At 40.1% G+C, this 14850-nt stretch overlaps 1 long non-coding RNA gene across 1 annotated transcript; it reads right to left on the minus strand.

The window, feature by feature from the left end:
- Window positions 1–7389: 7389 nt before the first annotated feature.
- LOC127395885 (uncharacterized) lies at window positions 7390–14222 on the minus strand. The gene is made up of 3 exons (XR_007891868.1): window positions 14049–14222; window positions 8336–8383; window positions 7390–7908 (listed from the first exon to the last, which is right to left on the minus strand). It is a non-coding gene; the product is annotated as an uncharacterized LOC127395885 (long non-coding RNA).
- Window positions 14223–14850: the final 628 nt, after the last annotated feature.

A 14850-nucleotide genomic window follows, 5' to 3' on the forward strand; every position in this document is an offset into this window, starting at 1 on the left:
TATGGGATAATAGGCAAACAGACATCTGCATGCAACATTTCCCTCATTAGACGCTATCATGTTAGCATATTTTTATGACTTGGCTGCAAAAAAAAAAATAAATAAAAAAAATACAACGTGCTGATTTGCAACCTTCTTAAATATAACTTATTATGTATGTTAACAACCCGGATGCTTTGGCTGTGCTTGGAGAAACGTTTAATAACGGAGCAGTGAGCACGGCTGCAGAGATGTGACCTGGAGGAACCTGCCTGCAGACACGGCAGGAGCAAGAGCAGCAGCTCCGCATCTCTGATCAGAACCCCTGGTGGTCCACAGGTCCCTCCTTCAGGACAAGGGGGCAGCCAGCTGACTGTCCTTGTTTGCAGCTACTAAACCACATTGCAGATAATTAGGCGAGTACAAGGTGCCGTACCAGTCTTTTTCCTCCGAGTGGTTTTCCTCATTAACACGAAGATGCACAGGTTTTGTCAAAAAATAGCCGTTGGGATGGAGAGCTGGCTGAAAGACCATGTTTTTTATAGAAACTCTGGGCTGTGCATCAAAACTACAGCAGTAAATGAAGGGCATTGGTCTGAAGAACTCAGACTAAGGAACTCTCCCGGTGTAATGGGAGGAAGGTCTGTCTTTGGGTGCTGCAAACTAGTTGCTGTAATGTTTTAACACGAGCACAGCTCTCACAGTTAGAAAGCCTCCTGGGCAAAGAGGAAGGGATGGAGAAGTTGGGCCAAGGAGCCACCAGCAGGTGAGGAGATGAGGGGACCTGCTGGTTCCAATCTCAATCCCAATGCTGGGATGCACACAGCCAACAAATCAAAAATCAAGGAATCAGACAGGTTGATAATCTGACCACAGAAATGCAGAAGCACAGGGCTCAATTGCTCTAATGTCTACAAAATTCCAAGGAAGCCAAGCTGTGGAGAGCAAAAAATACCAAAGAAGTGATTTACACTCCGGTCAGTCCGAACAAACTGTCTGTTCTGCTCTGAATGTATTTAAAGGCTTTCTTCATCATAAATGTAAAAATGAAATGAATCCTCCAAACCATTAATGCTTTCAGATGGGTTTGATCAAATTGTTACACCCTCCCTGCCTGGGCTCTGAAAGATGAATACATAATTGAGAAATTCTCTCTTCTAAAATATTTCTTAAATCCAACAACAAAAGAGTTTAATCAGAAAGTTACTCCCTTTTCAGGGATACTTCTGCCATAGCTGTTTGGATAAAATGACTGGAAATCAGAGCTACAGTCATTTAAATAATCTGTTAAAAAGCTATTACATTTTCCTAATGCTAGTCATTTTTAAATGGCTCTTGGTTTGATGCATGAACAATACATGAACAGTACATGATTCACATGGGCAATTTTTATTAAGCACTTATCCCAAAAAGAATGTCAGACCGAGTGAAATCCATTGTATATTGCAGCATTTTAGTATATGGTTTTTATATTTTTTTTAAAATAGCATGCATTAAGGTTCAACTTCTCATAGACCAAAGTTGACAGAGAAGTTGGGCCTGCTGCAGAAGATCAAGCAGCCAAGAGAGGCTGAAAGATATTATATAGATAATTGTAAAGATCTTGCTGCAGTTCAAGTGCTTTTGAAGTTCTGTAATGACTTTTTGCTATCAGAAACTGTCAGCTTTAATTGAAGTCAAAGCTTGCTACTTAATCATGAGATCCATACGTGTGTAAATATTAGTGCTGCTGCTAAGCAATGAATCTCCTTAGTATTAATTAGGGGGGAAAAAATGCTTTGCACTGCTTTAAGGGCACGGCATACAGTGGGCTGCGCTGAAAGGTGCATTAGTGTGTTTGGAAGGAGGATCATGCAACTTCAGAGAATCAGGAGTTTCTGCTTTTAATCCCGTTTCTAACTGACTCACTTTGAGGCTTGGGTAAGTTACTTTCCTTCCATACAACTGTTGCTCAGCTGTCCCAGCCATAAGACGTTGATCATACAAATTATTACCCACCTGACTGGGATAGAGCAAGGACTAAAAATTTCACTGTAATCTGAAAATCTTCTTTGGTTTAAAGTGTTCAGCTATTGCTACAGTTTAAATTTCAGCATAATGCATAATATGTGAGTATAAAGGCAGCCACCTGATGTTTTATAACTTTGGTGGTGAAACTACCCATGCTTGTTACACACAGCCAACATGGGGGTGATTTTAAAAGAAGAGTTGCTGCTAATGGCCACTTTGAAACAAACAATGTATTGCTGGTTGAGCAATACGATCAAAATCCAAAGCATTGTTTCTGCTGTGTTATAAAAGTTGGATTATGCAATTTAGTGGCAAAGTGACTTAGATCTGCTTAAAGAGTTCTAAATTATGGTAAGCATTTAAACTGATAAGCAGAGATTTAATGTGAGCCACAATAGGATTAATGAATAAATATCAGGGTCTTATGTTACTTATTTACAACCACATGTGAAAGCAGCACTACAGCTGTTAGTTATACTCAGGGTACACTTCATAGCAGACAGCAGGCAATGAAGTGTTGTGTCTTTAGAGCCTCTTGCATGATCTGAGACGCTCACAGGACACAAGGTTTCAGTTTTCCATATCATCTAGCTAAACTCCATCCCCTTTTCAAAGTCTTGTGGAAAACTTAACATACTTTTTACCACGTGGCACTCTCACAGTTCTGCTACCCGTATATCAGAGTTGCCCTGAGGAAAAAAATTGACATGGTTTGGATGTTAGGTGAAGTGCTCTTGTAGGACACATTAAATTTTAATATATTACAGTGGTACTCAATTTTGGAAAATTATGTTTCTTTTATCGTTGAGTTACTCAGGCCCATAATAAGGCCCTTAATATGTTCAACAATGCGTCAGGATACATGAAATATCTTACCAGATAATCCTCTTTGGAATCCACAGTTCAGTTATTAAGTATTCCCTTTACTAATCTCTGTAATCCTGTGTTGATGTAGGTCAGTAAAACAGTGGCTAAACCTCATACAATAAAACTAAGTATATTTGTTTCAACCATTTCTTTTTTATTTTTTGTTTTATTTCTCTCAGCTTCTTCCTGCTCCTGAAGGGATGTGACCAGCATGACAGGTGTTGCACATGGTAGCTCCCAGAAACTACAGGGAAGTTTTTGACACCAGTAGGTCAGCCATGAGATGAGATCCATCAGCAAACTGTCACAGATTCAGAAAATGTATGTGAAAGTCACGACTGGGATTATATGCTGTTTGATAACTGAGATGACATCAGCTCACCGGTGTTCACAGCCACTGGGTTAGCAATCAGTGTTAAATCTTCACATGCAATCAAAGTTAACAATGCTGGGTTTATATTGTCCAAAAAAAATCATCAAGTCTGTTTTCTCCTTTTGATTACAGTTCATTTAAGGGAAGAACGTTGCTGCATGCTTTGAAAATGTTTTATGTGTCTTTGGCTGATAGAACACACAAAATGTTTGAATAGGCCCATTTATTTGAGCAGACGTATTAAATAATACTTGAAATGTGAACATGCATGTCATAAATTTTCTAGTCTCTTTAAAGTAGGATAAATCTGTGTATTTAAAATAGTCTTTCTTCAAAGCAGTCTTTTTCATTTTTTTTTCAGGCATTCTTAAAGGAAACTCTGATTTGTGCTGCATGAACAATGCCAGCATCATCATTTTAATGCTATCCATATGGGCTTCTAATAATAGATAAGAGAGTACATTTGTATTGTATGTCTTAGAGACATTTAAAATCTTGATAAGGAAAGGCTGATTTCATTGGCCCCACAGTTAAAGGAAAGCAGACCCTAATTAAAAGAATTCTGTTCTGAATTAACTAGTTTGACATGTGCTAATTGACAGTTCCTGTGAAATGGTTCTAATTAAAGTCAATATGTCTTTTTCAATTAAAAGGAAATTAAGAATATACTAATATACATTAACAACTTAATCTGCCTTCAATATCCCATACATCAGCTGCTTTTTTTTCTAATGTTATTGGAGAACCATCTGACATGCATCTTCTACTGTTTGGTTATGGTATCTCGTTATTACTCAACAAGAATGCAAGCACTGGTAGATATCCCCTAGAGCAAGAGGAGAACTTGCCCATATTCCATGTGTGCAATTCCTTATCTCTTTCCTGGTAAAAGCTAAGCTCACCTTTCCACGCAGAAGAAAAGACTTTCCTCATGACCAGAGATCTCCTTAATAATTGCACACTGGGGCAAGTATTGACACTCAGTCATTGAATTCAAACTTTTAATCAAACCCTTAGAATTTACGGTGCACTGCTGGGCTGTTCTTTCATTTTTTGGCCCAAGGAAAGGCAGGATTTTGACTTTTGAGAGACATCTCTCATGCTCTGCTTCAGAAGTGAATGCAGGGCGGAGTTCTCTGGTGGGAATGCTTTTAATTGTATATACAAGAAGAAAATAGAAAACATGCCTGCTTGGTAGAGCAGTGCTGAAAACTATCCCATTGTTGCTGCTGGAAATGTGACGTGGCTGTTTATAGCCACAAAATTAAGTATTCAAATCTGCAGTTGACTTTTTGCTACCAATTCCAAGGCTCTACTGCTACTGACTTTACTAACTTAAAAAGCTCCATTAAAAATATCAGGCCCCATGCCAATAAGATCACTATCTTGAATGTATGGTGAATTATGCAGATTAACATCTGCTCATGTGAACTTTGCTATTGATTTTTCATAGTTTTTTATTTTCTTGTTTGGGAAGTAATAATGAAGAACTCAGCCAATACATTTTGGGAAGAATAGAGTCACCAGGGGAACAAACGGAGTAATTGACACGAAAGGTAACTAGATAGCTGCTTTAAAAATATAAAAATAAAATAAAATAAATTAAAAACCACAAACTGCCTCGTATAGGCTGTTAAGAACACAATCTCACTTCTATTATAAATTTTGTGTTTCAGGAAACACTACTTCAGCAATAAATATTCACTCTCCAGAATTCTTCATAAACAGAATACATTATCTAGCCAGATTTTACCAAAGCTTGGCTTAGATCCAGTAGTCTATAACATTTTTCACTTTTCAGCTGACTCTTTTAAATCATAACAAAAACACATATTTTTTTTCAAGGAGATGAAAATTCAGCAAACAATAATTTACCTCTGAGACAAATTACATGGAAGAGAATAGACTCCTGTAGCTCCAGAATCTGAACCAGAGGGTTGTTGAGAGTGCAGCTATGCTTCAGAAACAGCACAAAAAAAACACAAACTATTCAATAATTCTATGACTCTATGATTTGGGAGTTGATGTGAGGTGTTGTCTTACTTTCATTTGAGCTTGTTTGCTTTCCATGCATTTGTAGAAATGTGTATTAATTTTAAGAAATAATGGCTATCCAAAATGTTTCAGACTTCTGAAATAAAAAAGATGGCATTGTGCATTGTTTTCTGGTTCTATTTAACAGAAAGAGCACAGCCATAGTTTCCTGACTGTGTGACTAGACTTCATATAGGGGGCTACTCAATTTTTGCCAAGGCAAAAAGTTTAAAACCTTTTCCCAAAGCATCTACTAGACAGCTTAAAATGCCTCATCTTCAAGCTGAAAACAACTTTCTTGGTCAGCCCTCTTAAAACCTTCCAAAAGTGTTGGACCTAGCAAGACAGTTGGCCCAAGCATCTCAGCTCTCCCTCTGGACAAAGGTTTTTGGTCAGTCATTAGAACCACAGAATCATGGAAGGGTTTGGTTTGGAAGGGTACTTAAAGACCACCGAGTCTCACTCCCTGCATGGGCAGGGACACATCCCACCAGCCCAGGTTGCTCCAAGCCCCATCCAACCTGCCCTTCAACACTGCCAGGGATGGGGCAGCCACAGCTTCCCTGGGCAATCTGGGACAGGGTCTCACTACCCACTATGAGACTAAGGGCTGCAGAAAGTTTCTTACTCCTTGCTTGCATTGCTGGTGGGTCCCTGTGCTTCTAAAAGAGGATTTTAAAGGGAAAAATTATTCAGAAAAGTTGAAATAAAGAAAAGCATCTGCTGAGATATGGGCTTTGAATGCTGGCAGTTTGGTTCTGCCAAATCGAGTTGAATGCCTGACTCACTTTGAGGACCTGTGATAAAGGGCCTGTTGGGTTATTTCATTACAAAATCTGCATTTGATCACACCAGGTGCTAAGCTAATCAATTCCTAATAGCATCCTTGTCTGAACGAAAAACAGTCATATGTTTGTGGTCAATGGGACAGAATCTAGTTGGAGGTCTGTGACGAGTGGAGTCCCTCAGGGGTCTGTACTGGGACAGGTACTACTCAATATTTTCATCGAGGACCTGGATGAGGGAGCAGAGTGTGCCCTCAGCAAGTTTGCTGATGACACCAAACTGGGAGGAGTGGCTGGCACACCAGAAGGCTGTGCTGCCATTCAGTGAGACCTAGACAGGCTGGAGACTTGGGCAGAGAGAAACTTGATGAAAGTCAACAAGGGCAGCTGCAGAGTCTTGCATCTGGGGAAGAACAACCCCATGGACCAGTACAGGTTGGGGGCTGACCTGCTGGAGAGCAGGGTAGGAGAAAGGGACCTGAGCGTCCTGGTGGACAGGAGGATGACCATGAGCCAGCAATGTGTCCTTGTGGCCAAGAAGGCCAATGGCATCCTGGGGTGTATTAGAAAGGGTGTGGTTAGTAGGTCAAGAGAGGTTCTCCTCCCCCTCTCTTCTGCCCTAGTGAGGCCCCATCTGGAGTATTGTGTCCAGTTCTGGGCCCCTCAGTTCCAGAAGGACAGGGAACTGCTTGAGAGAGTCCAGCACAGAGCCACCAAGATGCTGAAGGGAGTGGAACATCTCCCTGATGAGGGAAGGCTGAGGGAGCTGGGTCTCTTGAGCTTGCAGAAGAGCAGACTGAGGGGCGACCTCATTCATGGTTACAGACACGTTCAGGGCAGTGTCAGGAGGACAGAGCCAGGCTTTGTTCAGTGATGTCCAGTGATAGGACAAGGGGCAGTGGGTGCAAACTGGAGCACAGGAGGTTTCACGTAAACATCAAAAGAAACTTCTTTCCTCTGAGAGTGACAGAGCCCTGGGACAGGCTGCCCAGAGAGGCTGTGGAGTCTCCTTCTCTGGAGACATTCAAACCCCCCTGGACACGTTCCTGTGTGATGTGCTCTGGGTGATCCTGCTCTGGCAGGGGAGTTGGACTGGATGATCTTTCCAGGTCCCTTCCAATCACTAAGATTCTATGATTTCCAACAAAAACTCAATTTTTTCTTTTATTTTAAACTCATAAAGTTCCCACAGCAAACTGGATTGGGCACTTTGGTGCCATGTATTTGTATACACTGTAATCTTTAATATCTCATTATCTAACCTGGGGACTGGATTTTCAAGTTAATTTATGTGTGTGTCTAGGACCATAAATGACACAGATACTTCTCTTATCTCAGCATCTGTTTTTTAACCATTGCCTTAGTATAGTGCTGGTACAGATACATCACCGAAGCAAAGATGTTAAACATGCCTCTAAATTAGTAAATAAACAAATCTCTGGGAGACAGCAGAAATTCCGACTACTTGTATTCATTAAAATTCCATGGTGCTTTGCACAAGAGGAATGCTAATCCCAGAGCCTAAACTGAGACCCAATCCCACAGGTTCCCATTCCTCTTAGAATGTGCTTAAAATAGAGTAAGAGTACTTGCAAGGTTCAGTTTACAGACCTAGGTGACAGCAGTTCAATAGTATTCTGCCTGTCCAAAATGCTGTTTGTTTTTCCACTGTTTTTCTTCTCTCAGCTCCTGTAAGTGGGACTTTGCAGCAAACTGCTAGGAACTTATATCATGTATTCCATATTTCAGCTGCATTTCACATACAAGTGAGAGGATGAGGATAATGGCATGTGAAGCACTCAAAATTATTTTTCTCTTACTCCCCTTGCTAAGCCTCTTTCAGTATTTCAACTTCTCGGTCTAAAAATGGAGAGAAAAGGAGAAAAAGATAGAGTGTAATTTAAATAACAGTTGGATCTGAAAACACTTATGAATAACTTTAACTTGACTCATAAAAGTAAATTTATTGATTTGAAAACGCCACTGTTTCCTGAGACATTTTGGTGTAGTGCCTTTCCAGGACATGTAAGAATCTTCTTTTCATAACACTAACTTTTACAGTGAGCTTGGTGCTGGTAGCTCTGGGGTACTCCTTGCTCACACAAGTAGTCTCAAAAGCCAGAGGAACATGTAGGGAGAGAAACTCCTTCAGATAAGAATCCTGTTTTATATAAATCCTTTGCTATTAAATAAACTGTATCATCACTGCCAAGGAAAAGGAAAAAAAAAAAAAAAAGGAAAAAGAAACAATCACTGCAAGAATCAGAGTAGTAAACCTGTGAATTACCTTCCTGTGGTTGAAGGTCTAGATGCTTTTTGGTGGAGTCTGATAGCCCTGAAAGTCAAAAACACAGTAAGACCAAAAAAAAAATAATTAAAAATACATTTTTATGAACCTTCCAGAATGCAGCTATCTTTGTCTTTGTATAAATAATTAGTGAAGCAGTCTTTCTGTTTATATCCAGCCTAGCTAGATATAGCTGTTTGTGTGGGGAAGGAACTGCTGTGTTCTTGATGCAAGCCAAGCACATCCTATAAATTCTAGAGTCCAAGAAAAAATTTATCTTGGCAACAGGTCTGCTCAAGAAATCAGCATGTGGGACATGGGATGCTGTGGTCCATGTAAAAACCTCTGGTTATCAAGTTTTTTTCTCCTCAAACATCTATCCTTCTTGCTCGTCTTACCCCTGCCCCCTTCACAGCACTTACTGTACCTAGTCACATTTTCCTAGCAGTGAATGCTGTATGAGTTATACCTCCTCTTAATACATATATTATGGAATATGTTTATTTTGCTGTTAGAACAGATAAACACATTTTCAACATGGATTTGCTCATCAGCTGAAAAATAAAGTGATATGGGGTGGTTTTAATATCTTCTTGGCTTTCCTATTGAGTACATTTGGCCCCAGGCAGCCTTCATTTACATACCATGCCTCACATCTTTTCTATTATTGTTAATTGAACATTCACATTTCAGGGTTCCTGAACCTGACCCTTATTTGTTTCACATGTTCTTTTGTACTCATTTATATTGATTTTATTAATATTGTTTATTGATAATATTATGATGCAAACAATTATTTTGTTAAAGTCATCCCCTTCATTGACAGCAAAAATGATTTAAAATTGGTAGTGTGTCTGTCTCTCCCTGCTTTGTACAGACAGGAGGATTAGTGCAGAAAATAACCATGGCTAAGGAGGTGTACCAGTTTCCCTTTTAATCTCCTAAATTTAAGTATTCAAATTTTTCTAACTTTTACAAAGCTTTACATACCATGAGAAACCTCTTGGTCTTCACCTTTGCTCCAAGGTATCTTTTTTAAGTGAAAGCCAGAAGTTAACTAGAAAGAGATACTATTTTTTTAACCATAACAAAATTTTCATCCAAAACAACCGGCTGCAGATAGTTGGAAAGTGTCATAGAGCAACTTTTCAAGAATTTTTCCTTCCACTGTGACAGAGAGATCAAATTTGAACTGTGTCTTGATCCAGAATTTGAAGGCTGTATTCAGATGGTGTTCAGCCAGCTGTATTCAGAGTGCACAGCCAGGGAAGACTGTGCTGAACATGTGCATGGGTGACACAGTTGCCCAATGGAAAATGAACAGGAGTGGAAACAGCTATGGAAGCCAGTGCCTGTCTTCCTTGTGAATCCAGCAAGAGCAGTCCAACTGAGATGCTGTTTGAAATGTTCTGCAGCTCCTGGTATCAAAATGACCACCCAAAATCAGGCAAGGGGTTGGATTAACACTACCTGAAATTATAGTTTATGCAATCTTTGCACCTATGTGGGAGTAATGTGACTTTTCATAAGCCAGGGAGATACAAAAAGCACTCAGTTCTGCATGGATTGATTCTGAGACCTTCCAGCACTGGCTTAACCCAGACAACCAGTTGTAGACATGAAGAACACCAGAGCTACTCTATGAGCCAAGAGACTCTGAAACCCCAAAGCAAATATTTTCTTCTAAGTTCTCCCTATTTTCACTTACATTCAGGGAAAGTATATTTAAAAACTGAAACTGTAGGAATGTATGGACTTCGTGGTACTGTGCTTAACATCTGGCAACTAACAAAGATTACACTAGTGTTCATGCTTTAGAAAAGAATGGTCAGATAAAGCCACTGAAGGTCTTCTCATGTAGATCGTGACAGGACACTTTCATTCGTGTCAAGCTCCAGTCTTTCTGCTGGCAGTGTTTTCCTGGCTGCCAAACCAATGCTCACTGACACAACGGGTTGGCGTAGGTGCATCCATCTCTGTGCATGACATATATTAAAGGAGTGAGATGTCTGATACGTCTATAAAAAGAGAACATGCTGAAGTGCTGCAGAGATCAGTGAGTGTGCTAGGCAGAGTCCAGTATAGGTATATGAAAAGTACCCTGTAGAGAGTACTCATACTTCTGATCCCCCGTGACATTAAAATGGGTAGCAGTGAAAGCAGACTGGCACTTTAAAGCACTATAAAATGTGTAGGTGCCTCTGTTCCACTGTCACAGAAATTGCACCTCTGTCTAGTCGTCTCTTAAATTTTTTGGGTGGCTAATTTATTTTCCATGCCTGTGAAATCTGGGAGAGAGAGCATGCTGGTTGATGAGAAGGGGAAAAATAAGCTGCATATTTCAGGCACAGCTCAGTCAGTTTTGGAAGTGAGAGAGTTTCAAAGGGTGTTGGTTCAGCAGTCACTGAACTGCAAGACCAGACCCCTGTGCAAGACAAGAGCAATCACAGCCAGCCTCTAAGTACCAATATCTCCAAGTCTAAAGCTGGAAATCTCATCTCCAGCACCAAATTATACCTGCTTTTTGAGGCTGCATCGTTCTTTTTGTGAACTGAGCAGCATTCATAGAAACTCATTATTCCTGAAAACACGAACTTAACACAAGCAAGATTGGAAACTTCAGAGTAAGGCAACAAAGACAAACAAGAATGCAAGAATTTAAGGGGAGAATGAATGCCCTGAAAGGAACACTTTTCCTGTAGGCATTACCATTCTGCTGGTGTAGTCCACCTCAGACACACCAAGTGCTGCTCATTCTCTGACTTTTGTGTAGTTTAACTTAAAGCAGTGGGAATACCGTAAGAAGATGATACATTTTTGGTGGAGAAACATCACGTATCTATGAAGCTAAAAGTTAATACAATCTCAAAGACATTGGATTAAATGTAGTGGTGGAGCTTTGCCATGTTCTTGTTTGGGTAGCTGAGTTAACAGTTACGGCCTTGATCCATGAAATGCCTTCCCAAGCCAAAAAAGCAGCCCACTGACATCAGTTAAGTATGTGTCTGTCTAGGCAAAAATCAGATTGCAAGACTGGAGTCCTGCAGTGGTCTTAAAGCAAGGCCAGATGATGGTCTTACGTGAGATCTCTTAGCCCAGTTGAAATCTACAGGGCTGTTGGACCAAAAAAAAAATGTTCACAAATGAGAATGAGGAATTTCCAGCCTGACCTTTCACGTTTCACATGGTTTGTATGTATGCCTGTCGAAAATGCAATGTAATTTTATATTTTATAGTTTGAATCATATAGAATCAGCATAATTTATGCAGGATCCCACATGCCTGTTAAGTAGTCAAAACGCTTTTCATGAAAAGAAAGTGTATATAAAGACAGATAGGAGATATCTTTATGTGTATGTGTGCAAGGAGCAGACGAAATTTACTGAGCATAACTTAACTGGAAAGAAGCTCTCTAGCTCTGACATTTTACACCAGTTTTCAGAACACAAGAGGGCAATTTTTATATGCATCAATAATTAAGAGGGCTTTTGCAGTTCATTTCATTCCCTTTCCTGTTTTTCAGTAAACACAAAATTGCAGTTCCCTGGAAGCATCATCCTGTGTCTTCTAAAAGGCCACGCTCAGGGATGTAAAAGGACACAGGAGCATGTAGAAGAGTTATGTTTGAGAGACTGTGGGGAATGCCAAAGCAGGAACAAGCTTGGGTTGCAGCAGAGAGGTCGTGTGGTGTGTGTTTGGGGTAGCGTGTGAAAGGTGAGCCCTCCCAGCCCTTTCCTCACCACAGCCCTGATTAAAACATCACCTGTCAGGGTCTAAAGCACAAGGTGTGCAGGCCCTGCAGGCAGCTGCCAGTCTTTCAACTTGTTGGTTTGCAGGTTGAGAGAGAACATGTCCTTGTTTTCAGTGTGTGGGCAAAAGATCATACTCCGGCAAATTAAACTAGAAAGAAAACTGAGCCTTTTCTCTCTGTTTATGTTGCAGCTTCCGCCTTGTCTCAGCATATACAGTGCAAGTGACAGCTCCCAGATCTGGGATAACCCTCATGTCCAAGTCTGGTTTCTCAGGGCCAAACAGTGCCTGTGTTTGCATACTTTGTCCCTGTTTCTTGAGAAAGGATGTACTTATTGTCCACATATTTGAAGTGCACATGCATATATTCAGGCAAGAGCCAATCTACATTCATTGACGAAATGTGAATCCCACTCTACATAGTCTATGGAAAACATCTGCAGCTTTTAATTAAACTCATGCATTGCAAACAGGGCTAGAGTAAAAACCTTTTAAAGAGTATAATGATAGAATCATAGAATGGTTAAGGTTGGAAGGGACCTTATAGATCCTCAGGTTCCAACGTCCCTGCCATGAGCAGGGACACCTCCCACCAGACCAGGCTGCACAAGCCTCATCCAACCTGGCCTTGAACACCTCCAAGGATGGGGCAGCCACAACCGCCCTGGGCAACCTGGGCCAGCACCTTACTACCCCCATCATGCAGAATCCCTTCCTGTATTGAAAAAGTAGCGGAGAGAGTTGTGTGGTAGACCTACTGCCTAACAAATGAAAATATGCTGACAGCCTGAATACAAAGTACATGCAAGAGCAATTGCATTAGTGCAGTCCAGACAAAGAAAGTACTCAGGCTTTTTGAGGAACAGCATCTTCAGTTCTTTGCCAACATGTTGCCTACAAGTATCTCTGTTTAGAATATGTGTATACTCTGCTTAGAATAGCATGTACCTGCTAGTGGGTATGGGATGATCTGCAGAAATTATCTCAGCAAGAAAAATAAAAAATGAAATAAAAAATAAAAAATTAAGGGAAACAAGTTGAAGAAGTAACACTGATCTCAAATTAATTTTTAAGGTTTGCTCCAAACAAAGTGGCAAAGTAAGGAAGCAGAGCACAATGTTTTAGCTTCTGTGCTAGAATATAGATGCATATAAAGTGTACATTATTATCATTATATAGACACTTGTGATCCTTCTCTGTGTTTCTCTTTGCAGCCATAAGATGAGGGGGTGATCACCAGTGGGAAATGAACAGTCACTGCGATATCAGATTAGGCTGGAATTTGTCATACTTGGAAACCAGTGTGAACAGCGTGGTCTTACACCCAGAATAAGACAGGAAGATTAGAGTTCTGATTGGGTAAAATGATTCCCAGACAAGAATAAAGCAAGACCACTCAGTTCTTGGCATGTATTTAAATGTATTTTGACACTTCACATGGCTTAACTTTATACATCTTAATATTTTGCTGTGGTGTTTATTTGGTTGTTTTTCTCTCAAAAACAAAATTAAAAAAAAAAAAAAGCTGGATATATGTGAATTTTTCAAGACTCTTTCTAAATATTCAGTAACTTATTAGTGTAATTTCCAGTAAATCCTGTCTTACAAAGACATGGTCCTCAGGAACTCAAGTCTCTTGTAATCTATGGCCTTTGTTGAATGTTATTCCACTAGAGGAGGCACATCCCTTTCCAGAATATACCACACACAAACAAGCCCCAGCACAATTTATATTAGGTCAATACATTAAGTACCTTTTTACTGATACCAGATTTGAGCTAAGATAGTATTTGTTGGTGTAGGAAGAGGTTGCAATGGCTTAATCTAGAAAAATAATTATACTTGATTGAGGTACAGTTCTTTCAAAAGAGGTTAATGATGTATTCCTTTTCTTCCCCTCTCCAAAGTCATAAATTATTAATTCAATTACCAAAACCGAAGTTAAGGTCACCTTGATGCTTACTTTTCTGTCAGTCTTGTTGATGTCAACAGATGCATCGCATGAGTGTAGACCATGAGGTGATCCATGGAGCAGGTCAGAGGTGAGCATTTTATTTTCATTTCCCTGTATGGTGTTGGCTGTTGGAGGGACAGGTTGGTCTTTGTGATCTTTAGAATTTCTAGTCATGGCCAACCTTTCCTGCAAGGAAATCATAGTTTTAGCAACAATGTTTGAGCACTTACCTCTTCATTTGCTTTTTGGGGCCGTATTTGAAGCATTTGAGATCTTAGCTGCTTATGACAGAGGGCATGATGTTTAAATTAAGAAATCCTAGATTTTTACTTAAAAAGCTTACCCCACAAATGTCAAAGCAATGTTGGCACTCGGCACCAACAGGACTGTATTTTCAGCTGGATTTGCCATTATTGACCCTGACAATGTTGTGTAACCTTGATGTGCAGAAACAGTTCAACTCACCTTTTCTCCACAGAACACGTGTGTGTTTGTTTGAACATTACTTCCATACATTTATTAAATTTTAACCACAAGCCAGGAACCTAAAATAAGCTAGAAAAGAGTCTGGTATGTCCCTTTAGCCTAATCACAGTATACCAAGCCCAGCCTAGTATCTCCCTTCAGCCTTCTTAATACACCCAGTCCAGTTCTTTGGCAGAATTTCTAAGGATTTTCAGGAATACAGGATCAAGCTGTTCTCTGCAGCCTAGGGCCTTCTGCTGTCTCTCTCATCTGCTGTCATACATGAAATGATATCACAACCTTTTGAAACTTCTTCATGTCTTTTGGGAGATGCATAAGTACTACC

The sequence above is a fragment of the Apus apus genome, chromosome Z (genome assembly GCF_020740795.1).
Source record: "Apus apus isolate bApuApu2 chromosome Z, bApuApu2.pri.cur, whole genome shotgun sequence".
Taxonomy (NCBI): domain Eukaryota; kingdom Metazoa; phylum Chordata; class Aves; order Apodiformes; family Apodidae; genus Apus; species Apus apus.